We start from the raw sequence: 18538 nt of genomic DNA on the forward strand, positions 1-18538 counted from the left end.
TACTTTGTAATGTCAAGAACATCGTTGCAAACCTTGTCATAGCAAGTCTCACCAAATCTTTGCCTTTAGTGGTCTTTCTCATCAAACTGAGAACCCATGGGTGATTATAGATATATTTGGTGACTCGCCTAGCGTCTTCCACAACCAGATTCACCCAATCAAGTTTTCCTATGTCCTCCAAAAGAAGGTCAACGACATGTGCTGCACAAGTTGACCAAAAAAGTGTGGGATGCCTCTCTTGGAGGATTCTACCTAAAAGATTAGTAAAAAATCAATAATTAGTTACAAACTTTCTATATTTAGTGTTATTATTTACATCAAATCTAAATTGAATAATACTATAGCATTACATTCATGATTCATATTGAACATAAAAAATTAAATTTACCTGCTGCCACATATGTTGCTACATTATCTGTGATTATTTGCACCACATTCTCTACTCCCACCTCCATGACAACATTCTCCAACATTAAAGCCAATGTGTGTGCATTTTTCACTTTGTTGGAGGCGTCAACAAATTTTCAAAAGACCACATCATTTTTGCAAGTAACCAAAAAATTAATAATGGTTCTACTTCTTCCATTTGTCCACCCATCAGATAAAATGGTGCAGCCATATTTCTTCCACTATTTCTTTTGGTCTTCTATCAATACTCTTGCCCTACCAACCGCATTGTCAAGCAACCTACAAAATTTGTGTAACAAAGTGTTAGTAAAAAATAGGAAATAACAATTAAGATTTAAAATATAACAATGAACTGAAGTGAATCACAATTATTTACAATTACTAAATAGTAAAATACTAAGTTACTAACCTTCCACTCATATCTTTGCGATTAGGCTGCTTGTACCCTTTGCCCGATATTGAAATTGCATTCACCATATTGACCCAATAGGGACACTATCAGCCGCATTCATTGAGATATTGTTGAAAAACCAAAAATCAGCTACTGCAATATCAGTTTGCTCATGCACCTCCTTGACCATCTAGTGCCCTCTAATGATGGCTGTGATCCAGCTGTGTTCCTGGGCACAAAATAACTCCCTATCCTTGATGTGGATGGTGATGAAGAACTAGGACTTGCAGAAGAAGTGGAACCGGCAAAAGAGACATTTTGTTTGTGGATCTGTGGACCATGAAGAGATCCTGGTATGTTCTCAAGTGCTTCTTCTTCTTCTTGCATATCAAAAGGAGCTCCTTGAGATTCAGCTATGGCTTCCCTCATAGCTAATTTCGCCCTCTCCCTATTCAATTTTTCCTCTTTAGCAACTGCAAGTAGGGCATTGATGAATCTTTTTCCTTATTCACTTACCTCGAGACAAGGATTTGAATCATGTTTCTTTATGCCTGCAAGGTGGTATTTGAAGCGGTTTATGCCTCCAAAAATAAGTCTCTCACATGGAATGCATCACCTTTCCAACATTATTTGGAGCTTCATAGGCATACCGCCATGCCTTATTTTTTGCATTTTTAGGCCAAGTGCTTATATATCCAGATGGGCATGGTGTTTGTGGCCACTCTTCTTGCGGGTTTGTCATTTTTTTTAATGCTTGACCGCTGCCCTACACATAAATTTATAGAAAAATGAATAAACAAAGTTAGAACAACTAGGGTTTGTTTTTAGAAAATCTTACATATTACTCAAAAAAAATTGTGAAACATAGAGCTGAATGGCTTTCAAATGATTCAAACATAGAGCTAAAATGCTTTTAAATGATTTGAAATCATTTTGCAAACAACAACAAAAACAATAGAACATTTGTTAAAACTATAAAAAGTTTTCAAACTATGATAAAATGAACATACTTGGAAAAAAATTTGTCTTGTAAAACCGGTTAGAATCTTTTAAAATCCACTCAAATTCGCCTTGAATCACTTGCAATCAGCTAAGAATGCCTCCAAACCTTCTTCTCTCCACACCTCAAGGCTCTAAAGAACACAAATGCAACAAAGAATAAGGAAAAAATGACTTTTTGCCCTTTTAAGCCGTCACAGGCCACGGGCTAGGAAAACTGCGAGTTTTTTATAAAAACTCACCAAGTAATCGGCGATTAAATTTTTCCGGCCGAGTTTTTGTTTTGGCGATTCAAGTGGAAAAAAAACTCGCAGAGCTGAAAAACTTGGCTAGTGTTTAAAACTTGTCGAGTATTGGGCGATTTTTCCATCTATGACCTATCTAGTAAGGAGTAGATTGTCCTCTCTTTGGACCTGCTAACCATCTTGAACAACATGGTGTCATTAGAAAATTGTTGATGAGTAACTAGAGTCCACTCTATCCACCTTCCACATTGAGAAGGTGAATGCTTCTACCTAGCACCTTAGCCATGATTGGAAAGTGTAAAGGTGACAAAGGATCACCCTGCCTTACACCTCTTGTCATAAGAAAAAAATATAAAAACCTTGTGTGGCTTCATTCAGTAGAACTAAAACTTTGGCGTGTAACAGCTTCCTATCCAGTTGATACATTCGTGACTGAATTCCTGTCAACTAGATGATATGCCTTTAGGATATCTTGTTTTGTAATCATACATGTTGATCTTGATGTCCTTGTAGAGTGAATTGCCTCATGTGCAATAATGATTCCCTCTACAATGACTATGTGAGAATCCACTTTGTTCCTCTTATATTATACTCTTAAGAACTTCTTTTAAACTATTAGGAATGATTTTGGGAGTTGTTTTATACATAGTGTTGCAAAGAGCAATTGGTCTGAAGTCACTCATGGATTGGGTTTCCTTTTTTAGGTATCAAGGCTAAGAAAGTGCGGTTTAGTTCCCCAAGCATAGTAGTTTTCCTTTTTGATTCTTCAATAGCCTTGATCAGATCAGCCCTAGCAATATGCCCAAAGTGTTGGAAGGGATTTGGCTGGGAAGCCATCCGGCCTTGAGCCCTCATCTGGATTTAGTTGAAATGTGGCTTTTTTGACTTCCTCAGTAATTTCTTTGTCGAACATTTCATTGTCTTCCTCTAAGATTAATGCAGGGATACTGTCTATGATGTTGGTCCTTTCTCTACCATAGTCTTGTGTTTCCCTATTCAAAATTTCTCTAAAATAGTTGACCACCTCTTGATTGACTTCAAGAGATTGCATCATGGTCCCATCTCCTTTTTTAATCTCCATTGTACTTTTTTTTGTTTCTATTGGTCTTTTCTGTTCTATGAAATAATATTGCCTTCTTTAAGCCAAATCTCTCTCAATTTTTGCCACTTGTAGCATTCTTCCCTTGTTGTTAGCTTAGCCAACTCTTGCTTTAAGCTCTTTTCTACTTCATAATCATCCACACTCATCCCCTTGTCAATTGCTGATTCATTTAGGGCGTCCAATTCTTTCTTCACTTCAATCTTTCTTGGAATATGTCTTTGAAGTGCTCCTTATTCCAAATCTCGAGTTTGTGCTTGATATGGTTGATTAGCCTTTTCGGTAATTGAAAAATCTTGGAATGGCTTCGAAGATTGATTTTGCTCCACCAAAATTTGATCAAAGCCTAAGTTGCACGGGTACCTCCCCCACCCCCCCAGACCTGCAGAAGTTCGAACTGGTTCGAAGTTCGGGTCCGGTTCGAACTTGGTTCAACTAGGGTTCCATTTTATACTTGCTGGTTTGATCTGGTTTGAACCAAGTTTGAACCTGGGTGAACCAGGCCAAAAAAATTGAACCAAGTTCGAACCACATGCTTTCTGGGCCCCGTGGATGGCAAATAAGTGTTTTTTTTTGCAAAATTCATTAAGTTGTTGGCATCCACAACCCTAAAAGGTTGTTACGAAATGCTTTTGATGGCCTCTCATTGTTATATTTCGTGGCCTCATTGTCATTTTTTAAAGAATTTGATGTCAACAACATTGTTGTTGCTGCTGATCCCATTGGCCTTAGCTCTATTGCTGAGTCAACTAATGCCAGAGAAGAAGAAAATGAAGAAGATAAAGATTGAAGAACTTAGAATATTAATAGAGTTTTATTCCATTAGTTGAACAATGAATGTGAAACACTTAAACTCGATGCTACAATTTATTTTTAATGTTTTGTATCTTTGATGTTGAACTATATGATGGTATGAGCACTATGACTATATGATGGTAAGATCACTATGATTAATAGTGTATGGTGTTTTTGTTATTTAAATGTATTTATGCTACTATGCTACATTCTTATTTTAACTTATACTTCATAAATATGTATATATACATATTTTTAAAATAATTTTTATATGTTTTGTACTAACGAACCCAAACAAACCCAAACCCCTTTCCAAAATTTTGACGAACTTGTGAACTGGTTCTCAAACTTCAAACTTGGAACTAAGCCCGAACCGATAACTTAGACCAAATCATAAAGGCCTGGGTCACAAAGCCACATGTTCTTGAATTTAATTGGATTGCCAACAGGGAAGTCCTTTGGTCTGATGATCAATCCCATTTACTCAGTTTGTTAGCGATTTGGTGCCATACATTCCTTTTGTCAGCGGTGGAGATCGGTCCATATACATTAATTAGGGAGAAGCTGGCATTATTTTGCACTATATCTGACAGTCATCCAATTTTGATTTTCCTCCTCCAGAGTGCATGAAATAGTTAAAAGGGTTCCATATGACTCCCAACCCTCCAGCCGCACCTCTTGACTCAACAAATACACCATTGCCTCCAAGTTTCGTTCTTTTCAAACTCTCATCCTTACTCCACTTTGTCGATTTCAACGAACGGAAATCTACCTTGCTTTGTTCTTTTTGGCACTTCATCTAAGACTTAGTTTTCTCTGTACCTTTTCCTTTGCAGCAATTTCCATTTTCACCTTGGTAGACTTTGCTCCTCTCTTTCCTTTTGCTTTGATGTTTGGTTGTATCAAACTAGACTTGATTTGGTCAATGCCCCTTTCTGCCAAACACACTCCCTCTTCCTCAAAACTAACATCTACTCCGTTTTTGAATCATCATCGAGTTCATTGACATATTCTTGGTTTGCTTCATCCTCAAGGGTGCATTGTGAAGGATAGTCTTCCTCTTCTGCAAGGCTTTCTGTATTCTGCATCTCCATAGATTCAACCATCTCCCCATTTACTACTGTAGTTTCTCCCTCTTCCTTATTCTTATTCTTTGTATAATTGATGATTTGGATATCACTGCTTTCCTCCTGCTAAGGGGTTATATTGTCTTGTCCCAGTAAGGGAACCTGTTCACAGTTCTCCACGGGAGGGTCTGAAATATGCTAAACCTTCTCATTAATGCTTGTGGTTTTTCCAACTTCCCTGATCTTATCCTCTTTAGCATTGGTGGCTTGCACATCTCTGCATTCCTCTAGCTAGGGGGTCATTTGATATTGCCCCAATAAGAGGTTCTGAGTGCAGCTTTCCATTGGAGGATCTCAAATTATTTTCTGTGCATCAATGATCGCTTGGCCATCCATTTGGCTTTTTGCTTGCTCTATGCAATTCTTATCATTGATTAATGATTCTGGAGGATGCTCAAACTGCTTGGAGGGCTCCCCAATGGATAGTTTGCCTTCTTCTCCTTTCTACATTTTGCTCTACGAAGTGGATTGTTCATCTTGAATGCTGATCAGCATTCCAGTTGTCCATGACCTTTATATTTCCACTAAGGCCCCGTTTGGTTGCAAGAATCGGGCAGAAATAGGAAAATTTAAATACTTTGCATTCGCCAATTTGACATTTGTTTGCAAAATACAAAATTGGAATTAGAATTCGCCTATCCTAATTTGACCCCAAAATGAGCATAATGGAATTCCTGAAAAAAGATGGAATAAGAATAGCTTATTCTTATTCCAGTTTTTAATAAACCCGATTTGATGGGTTGTCGGGTCTGTGACTTTGGCGTTTGGTTGTATTTTGCCACTCAAATGCATTATTGGACCATTTTCTTCATCCATAATAAGATATAAACTAGGTCAACATTTTAACGTTTTATATTTGTTTTTTTAAATGACAAAAAAGACTAATATCAGATTTGATATCTTTTTTAAACTTTCATAAAATTATCTTTACAAATAAATCTTATGTTTATTAAAACTATGTTGAAAGATCATTTAAATATCATATTAATGATCTTGACTTATTTGTTATTTTTATTTTCTTTAATATATTTAAAAATAAAATGATTTTAGTTTTGATCTTATTAAAATAATTTGATTTAATTTAGAATTAAATTTATAATATACAATATAATATGTCATTTGAATTTTGATGAATTTCAAAGGTTGTGATATATTTTTCACTTATAAAGTCAATTTAAAAAATAAAATAAAGTCTAATTAAAATAATTTGACTTTAAAAAAAAGAAAAAAAAAAGAAACAAGTTTTTTATAAATAAAAATATTGTTTGTTTAAAATATTACAAAACAAAACATAATAATTTAATTATTAAAATTTTAAAACATAACTTATTCCAATTCCTACTTCAATTGTTGGAACCAAACATAGAATATACATATATCAACTCCTCTTTTAGGTCAACCAAACAAGTCCAAATGATATTCCAGAAATTATTTTAAAAATACACAAATACTAGAAGAGAGCTTATTCTATCATAGAGGAATACCCCATTTGACAATTCTTGCAGCCAAACGGGCCCTTACGGCATAGGGTCATCTGATCTTCCCTCTCCATCTTCTGTCTCCATATACCACATTGGGTGCTAATTTCAATTTCTTGTAGCAGGGTTGGATATGGCATCAGATTTTGGCATATCCTAATGCAAGTGCCAAAGCTTCCAGCTTCCAATTTTTTATCCAGCTAAATGAATGGACTTAGTTTCTGTGCGATCTCTGCTAGTATGCCCTCATTTCAGTACTCAGGGTAGATTATATAAGCATAGCCATACAGACTCAACTTCAGTCTCCTTCTTACATGGATCAAAATTTGGACTCCATTCTTACGATCCAAGTTCCATCCATGAGATAGGGACCATGATTTACAATCCATCTGCTGCCCCGATTGGATGGAAATTTAACTTTGAAATATCCGTTCTGGAGAGACCTAAGGATGACATTCTTTCCTCAATTTTTATCACACCAGATCCTTAGTTTGCCAAAAGCCTATCAATCTCCCCCCATCTGATGAACATCCCTACTTCTTTTAATCTGGCTACCAAGCATTCCATTTATTTTTATCCTGAAAGACAGCAGGGCCTCAGAACGTACCTTGAGAATTGTTCATTGGCTGAGAATCTCCTTCAGGATAAAGTTTATCCTTGCCCTTCCATTGCATGCTTGTTCAATTTCCCTTTATTGGCCTCCAATTTGATTGGTCTCTTTGATCACCAATTTTTGGAAGTGTCTGGCCTGCTTTCTTGTTCTTGCCAAAACTGTCCATACCCTTGCTCAAATGGTCCCTCTTGATTGAAATGAGTTGCCTTCCACCAATCAGACCCTTGATTTTATTTGGGATTGGAAGGATAGGGGTTCCCCATTTGATTTTGTGCCCAAGTGGATTTTTGGTGAGAAGAACCAAATCAATCTCTGTCATTTCTCCATTACTCTGATCTCTGCATCTGGTAATTCCTATTTGGTTGCTTATGCCGTAATGGGATCTTGCTTGGCATTGTCAGGTTTCCCAGTCTTTTCCATGGTTGCTTTAGTCACTACATCTCCTTGACTGCTCTAACCCTGATTTTGTCCATTGGATTTCAGCATCTGCCTCATCCCATCAATTGCTCAAAAGTAAAATGTGATGCTTCACTTGCCGAGCTCTGTAGACTTGATCTCCATTTCGACATTGCTTCAACTGTACTCCCCCCTGCAATTTTTCTCCTCATGAAATGGCAGTTTGTTAGCTTCGTCGTTTCTGCCATTATCATTTCTCAATGTTTTAGAAGCTCTTGGTGTTGAATAAAACCTGAAGTGTTAAAAAATCAGCATATTTCAGTTAGAGAGTAAAGAATCTAGGGCATTACTTTTGAGAATAATAGACAGTAGGGGTAAAACAAAGTATTAGATGGTTGATTTTATCCAGTTATCAAAATTAAATGATACAAAATTTATGTAGTTTTTTACCAGCAATCTTTTCCATGGAAGTTGTTTTGTTATTATTATTGTTCCTCAAAGGATTTTAGGATTGTGCAGATTAGTCTCTAGAAAGAGGCTTGTAGGTGGGGAACAGGCATCATATTTTTCTAGGGAAGTTATTTTGTTATTAGTATTGATCCTCCAAGAAGGATTTTTAGAATGTGAACATTGATCTCTAGGAGGAGGTTGGACTTGGGGATCTGGAGAAAGAAACTTAAGTTTACCCTGTGGAACGAGAGAAGATTTAAATTTTAAAATGAAAATTTGGACCTTCGAACATGGCTGGTCATGGAAGGTTAAGAATACGTGGCTTATTAATGTTCTTAAATGTATTAGAGACTCGCTAACTTTATGTGCTATGTTTTAGTTTCAGTTGTTGCTGAAACTTTGTAGACTGAAGCACAAAGGTACTAGTAAGTTCCTATGGCAGTCGCTAAGTATAGCATGGTGCTATGTTTTCCAGCATAAATTATGAAGGTTCCAACCAAAAGGAGGAAAATGTTCATTGTTTGTGAAATTGAATCCTGTATGGTTGCAGACCTTATATTGCATGTTGTGATCACAATTGAAAATGTATATAAATTACAAAATTTTATGGGTTTAGTCTTGATTAATGGAAAGTAATCATCTTATAAAAGGAATACTTCTTAACTGTGGCATTCTAACTATTTCAATCTAGAGTTAGAGTAATTGAATGTATATTTTGATTCCATGCTTTTGAAATGCTTATTCAAAGTATCTGGCCTTTGCAGGATTTCTCTTTGCAATCTCCACTGCTCTCTTACCAAGACAGATTTTCTTCTACTCATTTCTGCTTTGCTCTTTCATTTCATTCTTTGTCTGTCCCTATCCTATAATTTGCCCCTCCTATATCTCTTTATTGATCTCTTAAAGGCCCAAAGCTGCCGATGTATACACAACTGTTAACATTTATAATTACAATTCATGTGCTCTGAGCCCAGTCCATCAAGATCACTGTCCTACTCCTGAGATGTGAGTGAATTCTTACTATTGTGAAGTTAAATTATAGTTAACAGGACAGAAAAGGGCAGGCAACAAAAGTTGTGGTTGCCACAGTGGACTTTTGTGATGTCAGCAAGTAATGTCCCCTTTTCAATAGCTTTATGTTTATGGACCAAAAGCCCATCACCAACGTGTCGACCATGTTCAAAGAGTGCAGATGTAAGAACTATTCTTCCACTTCCCTGTGTGCCTATTAGGCTAGAAATTTTCCAAGCTCCTGAAAAGTTTCTAAGACTGTAGGCTGTTGAGTATCGGACTTCCCATTCCTGGCATCCCTTTCTTGGATGCCTGCTTTTCCTTTCCTTGTCAAAGAGTTGTTCTTCTTATCTACCCTTTCATGACTGGGTGCAAAGTGAGTTTTAAGATTAAAGAACCACACTAGAAGGTATTTTTCTACCTAGAAACAAGGATTAGCTTTCAAGGGTCTATATTCACATGTGATTATAAGCATGTCGACAAACCAAACCAATTCAAATGGAAGCAGGAAAAGGGGACCTGTTTGTTGGAACACCACAAGTTGTCACTTGCTTCTTGGCCACCATTAATGTGGTAGTTGTATCTATGGCTACTTGCATTCCATGCATAGATTTGGATTTTTTGGCAGGATATCTCATTAGCCCTTGTTCTGGTAGCATTATTAACTGTTCATCAGTAGCATTATTGACTATTCATCAATCTGAAAGCCTACTAATCATCATTCTGTGCATCGTGTTTCAATAATAATTTTTGAGTACAAAAACATTCAGTTTCATAGAAGCCAGAGATGGAAACCCTTTTGGTTTGAGAAGCTGTAGAATGTACAATTTGCCAATCACATGATTTCATTGGAGGCTCCGAGCAATGTGAATTGTAGTTGCATTGACTTCCCCAGTCTGCTGTTTGCCAATGGATTAAGTAGGAAAGTATATGCTTTGTGACTGCTGTATTTGCCGCTTCTTTTGAGGGTACTGTGCATGATATTTCTGCTGTTATTGCAGAGCTCTGTAATTTGTTTGCAACCCATTTTGTGTTGGTTTAGTGCATTATATTTCCATATAGATTGCTGCTGTAGTAGCGGGTTGTAATAGGTGAAGGTTTATTTGATACAGGGCACTAAGCATTGTATTTACAGGCAATGGTTGTTTTTCTATAGCAATGGTTGTTGGGTATGCTAGAACCATTTTGGTTAAGACTAGGCAGATTGTGTTCAGGATTTGGAACTGTGCTTTCCAGTTTGTTGTTATGGCAGTTCCAACAGTTGTTCCTGTTGTTACGACAGCATGTTCAATGTATTTCAAACATTAAAAGAAGTCGAAAAGGCTTTGCAAGTAAAGGCCATCACTGTGGACCTGTTCGACAATCTAGGTGATTTGTATGTAGGTGTAAATTAAAAGGACCATAGATGTAGTACTGGCAGAGTACTCTCTGAGTTGTGAAAACTGACCGAGTTTTTACAACTTTTACTGGCGGCCAAAACTTGCTGAATTTTTGGCAAAAACTCACTAAGTACTTGCTGCAAGTTTTTGTTAAAAAACTGGCCGAGTTTTTTGGCCTGGTGAGTTTTTACAACTTTTACTGGCGCCCAAAATTTGCCAAATTTTTGGTAAAAACTGAGAGTACTTGCCACAAGTTTTTGTTAGAAACTCGGTCAGTAATTTTGTGACAGAACTAAAGGCAAAAAATGACCCAAGCTAATTACATTTCTCATTTCTTCACTTGTATTTTTCTGTTAGGGGAAAGATAGTCTTCCAAACACTTGCAAACTGATTTGTATTGATTTGAAGCTGATTTAAGGCAGACTTGAAGCGGATTTCACATTGGATGGCATTGAGTTGGATGAGTAGTCATTGCTAGTGCCAGGAGAAGCTATAGAGGCAGAGCTACATCCAAGATGGAGGACGAGCCATAGACCTAGTCAGACATCCTGAGTGAGGAGGCACAATCATGCCCAGTGCAGACTTCTAGGACTAGATCCTATAGTTCTATCTCTCCCTTAGTTATTACTAGATCTGGGAAGGGGAAGATGTAATTAGCATGGTGTATTTACTTCTAGTTTTACATAAATTATTTGCTATTATGCTTCCAGCCATCAGTTTTCCTCAAGAGAACGTGATTTTGTACCCACTTCGTCTTTAAATATATCTAGAGTAAGCTTGGTTCTTTTGTTTTCTCATTTATTGACTCATTGGATGCATCTTAACATTGAATTTTGCAAAAAAAATGTTTTTCTGATTAAATATAAGCAAAATTTCAGTTCCCGAGTTTTTGCCGAAAATTGGCCGAGTTTTCTCGGACTTTATTTTTCAGGCCTTCGCGAGTTTTCCAACTATGGAAACGACCATTCTGGGTTAATTATAACTGGGTGATTTATACGGTGGATTCTCTGCATCTTATTTTACACAATTGTAAACTAAGTTGATTAGGGTATTAATGAATTCAAAGATAAGTTATAGCAAAGGAGAAACTGATTATTTAGATTAGGGTTTCACATTGTTGTGTAAAGGCAAAAGGGTAAATTCTGATATTTTGGCTATTCTCGGGTTAATAACTCAAATATCTAAGCCAGAAATTTATTAACTCTAAAATAATTTTTCTAGGTAATTACACAGTAGCCCAAATGAAATACAGAACTTCTGCCTCTAATTCAGTCCAAGGCATTTATTAAATTGATTCTCCTTGAAAAATAAATGAAGAAAGAATAAATATGATGTAGGAGTTTAATGTTTAACATTACATGCTTGTGTCAATGGAAGTTCTTTGTTCGGAGGATTTTGTACAAATATTGTAATTCTCCATACTGTTTACACCATAAAGTGGGAATTGATAGGTGCAAGGAACTAACACTTCAGAAATAGCTGTTTACTAAACTTTCTTATTTGATACAGGTCAAAGATCTTGTCAAAGCTTCTTACATTTGTGGTGGACGTAGATCATGCAATGGGATAGCAATCTATGTTTCAGTATGATCCATACAATCCTCTTCAAAGATTAAATTTCTATGGCACATCCTGTTCAATTCAGTGATTGAATGTGCACAAATTAAATTTTTCTATGGCATGTCCTCGCGGCAACGAGCATGTCTTGTGAATCAATCACCTATTGCACAGAGCATGATGGTGATGAGGATTCATAAGATTTTAATTTGTTAAGAGTACACCGGATTAATTTCTCAAAATGTCTTGATTGAAAATCTTATTGTATTGTGTAAATTGGTAAATAGCCTATTAAGATTGGAAATACTCTTTACTGTAAATATTGTGGGGAACTAAGCATGGAAATAGTTGAGATTGAATAAATAACTCTAAAGAAAAATACTGTTCCCATTATGTGCCTAACATTTTAGGTATCTTCTTTGTGTTTCCTGATATAAACCTCTACTTATTGCAACGATGTTGGCAACTTGGAATCATAGACTCACAAACTTGTGTGTTTGGACCCTCTGTGGTACAGTATCTGTGAGATCATAATCAATGTTAAGAATATAGGTTATCCAATCTTTCTTTACTGAACATAGCTGTTTTGAACTAAATATTTGAAACAATATTTGTTACCAGATCTCACAATGGGGAAGCTAATTTTGTGTTCAGTGGAGGCTGTAGTAATGCTGCTTATCATAAAGACTACAGAGGTCCTATACGACAGGTTTCTCTTCTTTTGATGTGCGGTTAAGGTCTCTATTTACATTTCTTACACACAGTAGTATGTTTCGATCAGAGGTCTTCTGCACTGGCAATATAATCAAAATCTGTTATGGGAACATCTTAGAAGCACAAGTTTCAGCTCACTCGTTGATGTTTGTTAAATGTTTATAGCTGTCAAGAGAGTCCATCATCTGGAGTCAATGATCAGGCATGCCAGTATTGATCTTATAAACTATGCAGATTAAAACCGAGCAGAGTGGTCTTGGCCTAATAGCTCACAACACTTTAAGAATGCTTATTAGAAAGTTGTGTTAGTTTCTGCTCATTGTCTAATGTTATTTATATCTAAACAACGGCATTGCAATTGTAATTTTTCTTATATGCTTGCCACAAATATATAAGTTTTAATAAGTCAAATATGAAAAAAAAATGTTCCTCAAGTACAAGATCTTGGCACAATTACAAAGACGTGGATGTAATTATAAGTGAGAAATTGTCTCGACTATTTGAGAACCCCCTAGCTTTGTTAGTATTTATTAATGTTTGGTTTCTCTTTAACATTTTAGATTAATGCAACTTATCACATCCACCAAGGCTATCCCGATTCTTTTTCTTGCAATGAACGGTCTCTTCTGTTAGTGATATGACTGTTGTCTTAATATCAATTTTTGGTTTTTTGTTTTTGTGAACTTATTTACTATTTATGTTTAATAGGATTGTATTTTGCTACATTATTATACCTTTTGGTAGTTTTCATGTAACGAATCCACATATCTTCTTTGCCCACTGCCATTGATATGATATGATATGATATGATAGATTTTAATGACGTCCACGAGACTAAAGTAGTCTATGGGACCCATGCAATCGCCCTCCCGAGTCAAGAGCCAAACTAGTCAGTTGCAAAGTTTTGGTTAACTTGTCTCTTCTTCTCTGAATTTTGATAATCAAATCCGCTGTTCTCTTCACTTGATCTTCCTCAAATAAATAGTTGAAGTCCTTGTTCTGCAGAATTTTTGTATAATCAGATCTGATGTCGTTGTAAGCCAAGCATTCCATGACAAAGTGTTGCTCTGTCTCCACTGTTCCCATATTGCAGAATAAACATGTTCTGTCTGCCCACTCTTCCTTTGGAACTTGCCATCTACCAGTGTCACATCGCAGCTGATGTGAACTAGTTCTAATTTGTGCCATCAACATTTTTGCTTTCCAATTAATAGGTGCACTTATATAGGCCTTTTCATCATGACTAGAAGTGGGATTAAATTCTTTAATGTAATAAGATTTTTTCCTCCCTATGTGTCTTGTCCACAGAATATTGCGAAATTTTTCATTGACAAATTTTTTTATTTCTTTAATGTTATCCGTGCAAGCTTGGATGTTGATATCCCATTTTTGCATCCATTTGTCATTTTTTTCATCCATGTGCTTTTCCGCCTCACAAGTTTTTCCTCTATTACCAACTTGGGCCAACGATGTGTTTCTAGACTTTGGGTTTTCTTTAAATAGCTTAGCATTCGGATCAATGAGACGGCTTCTAATGGAAAGGAACCCACCTCCGCCAAAAAGATTTCATACGGAACTGTGGTCTTGACTTTAAGATTGCATGTGATAAAGTGTTTTTGAATTCTTTCTACTTGCCGCCATTTCTGTTTGGACATACTCCCGCCCCACACTTCACATCCGTATAGAATAACCGGAGTGACCAGCAAACCAAACAGAGTTTTCATGGTCGTCCAATCCCATAATTCTGCGTTCCTGCACTTGTTTTGTAAAGAGTATAACGCCTTCCAGCCCCCTTGGATCCTTTTAGATCTACAAGTATCCCAGTTGAGTTTGTTATGAAAATCGATGCCCAAGTATTTGTACTCTTCCACAATCTCAAGGGGGCTATTTTCAAACAGAAACTTGTCTTGTATGCCCCTATTCTTCTTTAGTGAGAAGATCATAATTTTGGTTTTGCTAGTGTTAACTTGCATTCCTACATCATGACAAAAAAAATTTAGTGCTTTCAAGTGCTCTTTCAAACCTTTAGCTGTTCTAGCAAGAATTATGAGATCATCTGCATATAAGAGCAATCTTATTACGAAGTGGGCCAGCTGCACCCCCTCACCATTGGTCTTGTTTATCCACTCTTCTAACTTGTCAATATAGAGCCCGAATAGTGTTGGAGAAAGCGGACACCCTTGCTTAACCTCGATGTTGCTGTCAAAATCTTCTGATATCCCTTTTGTCATTCTGATTTTAGCTTTGACCTGCTCATATAATCTGTAAACCGCTGACCTAAGTTCTTTAAGGACATTCAACTCTACCATTCTATCCCATAGTTTATTACGTGGCACTGTGTCGAAAGCTTTTTTAAAGTCCACGAAACAACAAAAAGCCTCGTTCACCGAAGTGTCCCAAACTTTTTCCATCAAATGCCTGAGAGTGATGCCGTGATCTATAGTAGAGTGTTTCGGTCTAAAGCCTGCTTGCCCTTTTGCACGTTTGCCTTCTGTTTCAGCCCAGTTGTTGATATTTTGTTCTACCAAACTACCAAATAACTTGCCAAATAGTGGATTGATCATGATGGTTCAGTAATTAGAAGGATTGTTTATATCTCCACTTTTGTGGAGTGGGATCACCACACTTGTAGTTCATTTTACAGGGAAACCTTCTCTATTGACACTGTTGAAAATCTTAGTGATGTGTGGTGTGAGGATTTCAGCACCCCATTTTAAGTATTCCGCTTGTAGCCCATCTATATCTTGCGCTTTACCAGCAGCTAACCTCCTAATGCCTTGAATAATATCATTTTCACTGAATAACTCCCCTGTAGTCTCTGTTTCCATGGTACTATGCTCTCTTAGATCACATTCGTAGAGAGTCTTGGCATATTCTAGCTATTTGGTTCCTGTTATGTTATTCACTATCTGAGTTTTTCTCTGCTGAAGCTCTTTCCAAAATTTTCTGGGGTTGTTTTTACCAAGATTAATCAACTCTATTTTTCTCTTGTTCACATACTCTTCTTTCTTCTTTTTAATCAGTTGATCATATTCTTTTCTACTTTCTTTGTTCATGTTCTTTTTCCAATTCCTTTTTGCCATTTTGCACTTCTCATCAAACCAAGGATTGGTCAGAAAAGTGTTCTTGGCTTCTTTTGTGGCCCTAGATCTTTTACACTCCTCCAATGCTTTAATGATAGTAAGAACAAGATTATCCTTGTCCATGAAATGCTATTTTTCAGACTCTAGATGGTTTCCTGGAACCCTAGACAGCCGCAAAAGAGAGTCTTGAAAAGTATCATGGTTTTCTTGTGTCATTAAAACTTTGTCAGTCGGAATCATCTTCCTCTTCTGTAAAAGTTTTGGAACAATATGTTGATCTTTAAAGTGAGTAGTCACCCTTATCAAGATGGGGTTATGATCAGATTTTAACTCTATGGGGCAATCTTCTATCTCAAAGTTAATTATCTTTGCGACATAGTCTTGCGAGCATATAACATAATCAACAACACTTTGTCCATTGTGTCTTTTGCATGTGATGCCTCCTGATTTAGGTCACTTTTCCATACCATTGCATATAACCATGTTGTATAGGCAGCATAACCCTAGTAATTCAACACCAAAATGATTAATCTTTCCCATGCTATCCTGTGAAGATCTTTCCCATTTTTGTGTCCCTTCTTCTTTGAGCCAAACTGGATCTCTGCTTTCATTGTAACTCTCCTTAAGATTGAGAGTTTGGTTGTTTGTTGTTCTAGCATTAAAATCCCCTATTAATATTATTTCCCCTAAAGAGCTAAAGGTTGCTATGTCTTTTTTTAGCGCAACGAATGGATCTTCTCGATCCAATCTATGTTTTTTATATATTTTTGAGCTTTTTGGAGCGAAGTAACATATAGCCACCCTTGTAGAAATCTGATTCTCTGTTATTTTTATCCAAATATACTGCTTGTTTACATCTTCTTTCTCTAAGTTTACAAATCTGCTCCAAGTTTCTTTTATTAGAACGGTGATGCCTCCATGCCCCTTACCATTATCTATCTTTTCATTCCACAGTGATACCTTCTTATACCCTTCAAAATTTGAAACTCTACATCCATCATGTTCATGAGTCTCGGTAAGCATAATGATGTCATTATCTTTAGCTAACGGCCCTAACCCAGGTCCTCTTCTCCAAGGATAACCTCTACAGTTCCAGCTAACTATAGTTAAATGTTCCTGGGTCGGCCCGAGTTCCTATTTATTGCGTGTGATTTTGTCGCTGATTTGGGCTTTGCCATCTTGTAGCCACGCCCACTTGCCTTTTCCTCTTGCTATTTTCACTTTTTCCCATTCATTCCTCCTTTCTTCTTGCTGAGTTACGGTGAGGTCATCATCAACATATATGTGTGTGCCTCTAAGAAACTTCCTCTTGCTGAAAATGTTATTTTTATCTACTATATTCTTCATTGTCACTCTAACATGTCTATCTTTGCCTCCTCTAATCCATTTTCCGATTCTTTGAGCTTGTATGGTTGTTCCATGCCAGTCTAATTGGTCTTTAAAGAAGTCTTTAACTAAATCCGTTGTTTTCTCCTGTTCTCCATAGTCTCGTAGCCCTTTGACAACGATATTTGTTGCTTTCTCATTTCTTTCTTTTTCCTCTCTAATCTGTCTTCGAACTTGTTTTTTTATGTTGTCAATAGGAGTGTTTGCTGACCCCTTTACTATGTTGGCCCATGATCTAACTTCTTCAATCTGTTCTCTGAGTTGATTCTCTTTTATTTTCATATTGGCCACGGCATCTTGTATATTTTTCATTTGTGAGTTTTTGTCTGCTTCTGTAGCCTCTCCTTCTCCCGTAGTACTTGCTGCTGTCCTCTTTTCCCCTACTTCTTTCTTTAACAATATTAATTCATACTCTCCTTTTTCCATATTAAATTGCAATTTTTAAATTTGTTCTCTAAGTGACTTGACCTCCGCTGCTAGCTTCCAGTTATCTCCAGTAACTCTTTTCATTGTGATACTTTCTATTTGGCTCCTCTCTTCAAGTGCCCACACCCTTTCCTTCATAGCTACTAAATCATTCACAAAAATGTCTAGATACCACGTCATAGGTGTCCTTGTGGGGCTGTAATTATTCGGTAGCCCATCCTCCACTGTGTCTACCACCTGAGAATTATCTGGCTTCCTTTTACCGTTAATATCTCTGATATTATCAAACTGCTTAATTGTTTTAGAGATTTCAGTCGGCCTCAGACTTTGTTCTCCCTCCCTTGTGCTGTCTGGGGTTTGTGGAATCGGTTTCGGAAGTAAAGCTGCTAACTTCCCTCTTTTTGCATTTTTAAACTTTCATATCTTTCTCCGCCTAATTATTCTTTTATATTGTTTGGCATTCACATAGATGTAGTTGCCTCATGTGAGTGGTCCGCTGGCTTGTGATAAGCTCAAAGTGTTTGTGGATAAATTACCATTTGTCCCTCCAAGATTGAATGAACTCGTGTGTCCGGCTGAGGGTTCTGGAATAACGAGGAAGCTCCCTTGATTCCACTTGATGATGCTGCTGTGCATTAAACTATCCCCGTATGTCAGGACCAAGCCACTATTGCTAGAGATGTCGTGTTTCGTAGCTTCTTCCAGACTAGTTTGCTGTTTTGCTGTTACGGGTGCCCTGACTATCTGATTCTTTGCCACCCTGTTACTATCAGATCCTGTGTTATGTAAGGTGGACCCATCAAGTTCTGACTGTTCCTCTCTTATCTTAGGTTGATCAGTTAATGATACTTTTACAAGTATCCTCTCTGCAGATGTATTTGTGATTTCCCCATTTGTTCTGTCCATGAAGACCATATCATTCCCACTGGTGCCTTGTTTATATGTTTTTAATGGTGTTTTACTATTGTAAATTTACCAATG

General features: G+C 36.8%; 1 long non-coding RNA gene across 1 annotated transcript in view; it reads left to right on the top strand.

Annotated features, from left to right (window-relative positions):
- Positions 1-12341, top strand: part of LOC149542279 (uncharacterized) — a 67966-nt gene extending 55625 nt beyond the window's left edge. The window contains exon 2 of the long non-coding RNA XR_016355447.1: positions 11901-12341. This is a non-coding gene — a long non-coding RNA (uncharacterized LOC149542279). The remainder of the gene's footprint in view (positions 1-11900) is intronic.
- The last annotated feature ends 6197 nt before the right edge of the window (positions 12342-18538 follow it).

The sequence above is a fragment of the Cupressus sempervirens genome, chromosome 8 (assembly GCF_028749045.1).
Source record: "Cupressus sempervirens isolate cs-2001-9-10 chromosome 8, ASM2874904v1, whole genome shotgun sequence".
NCBI lineage: Eukaryota > Viridiplantae > Streptophyta > Pinopsida > Cupressales > Cupressaceae > Cupressus > Cupressus sempervirens.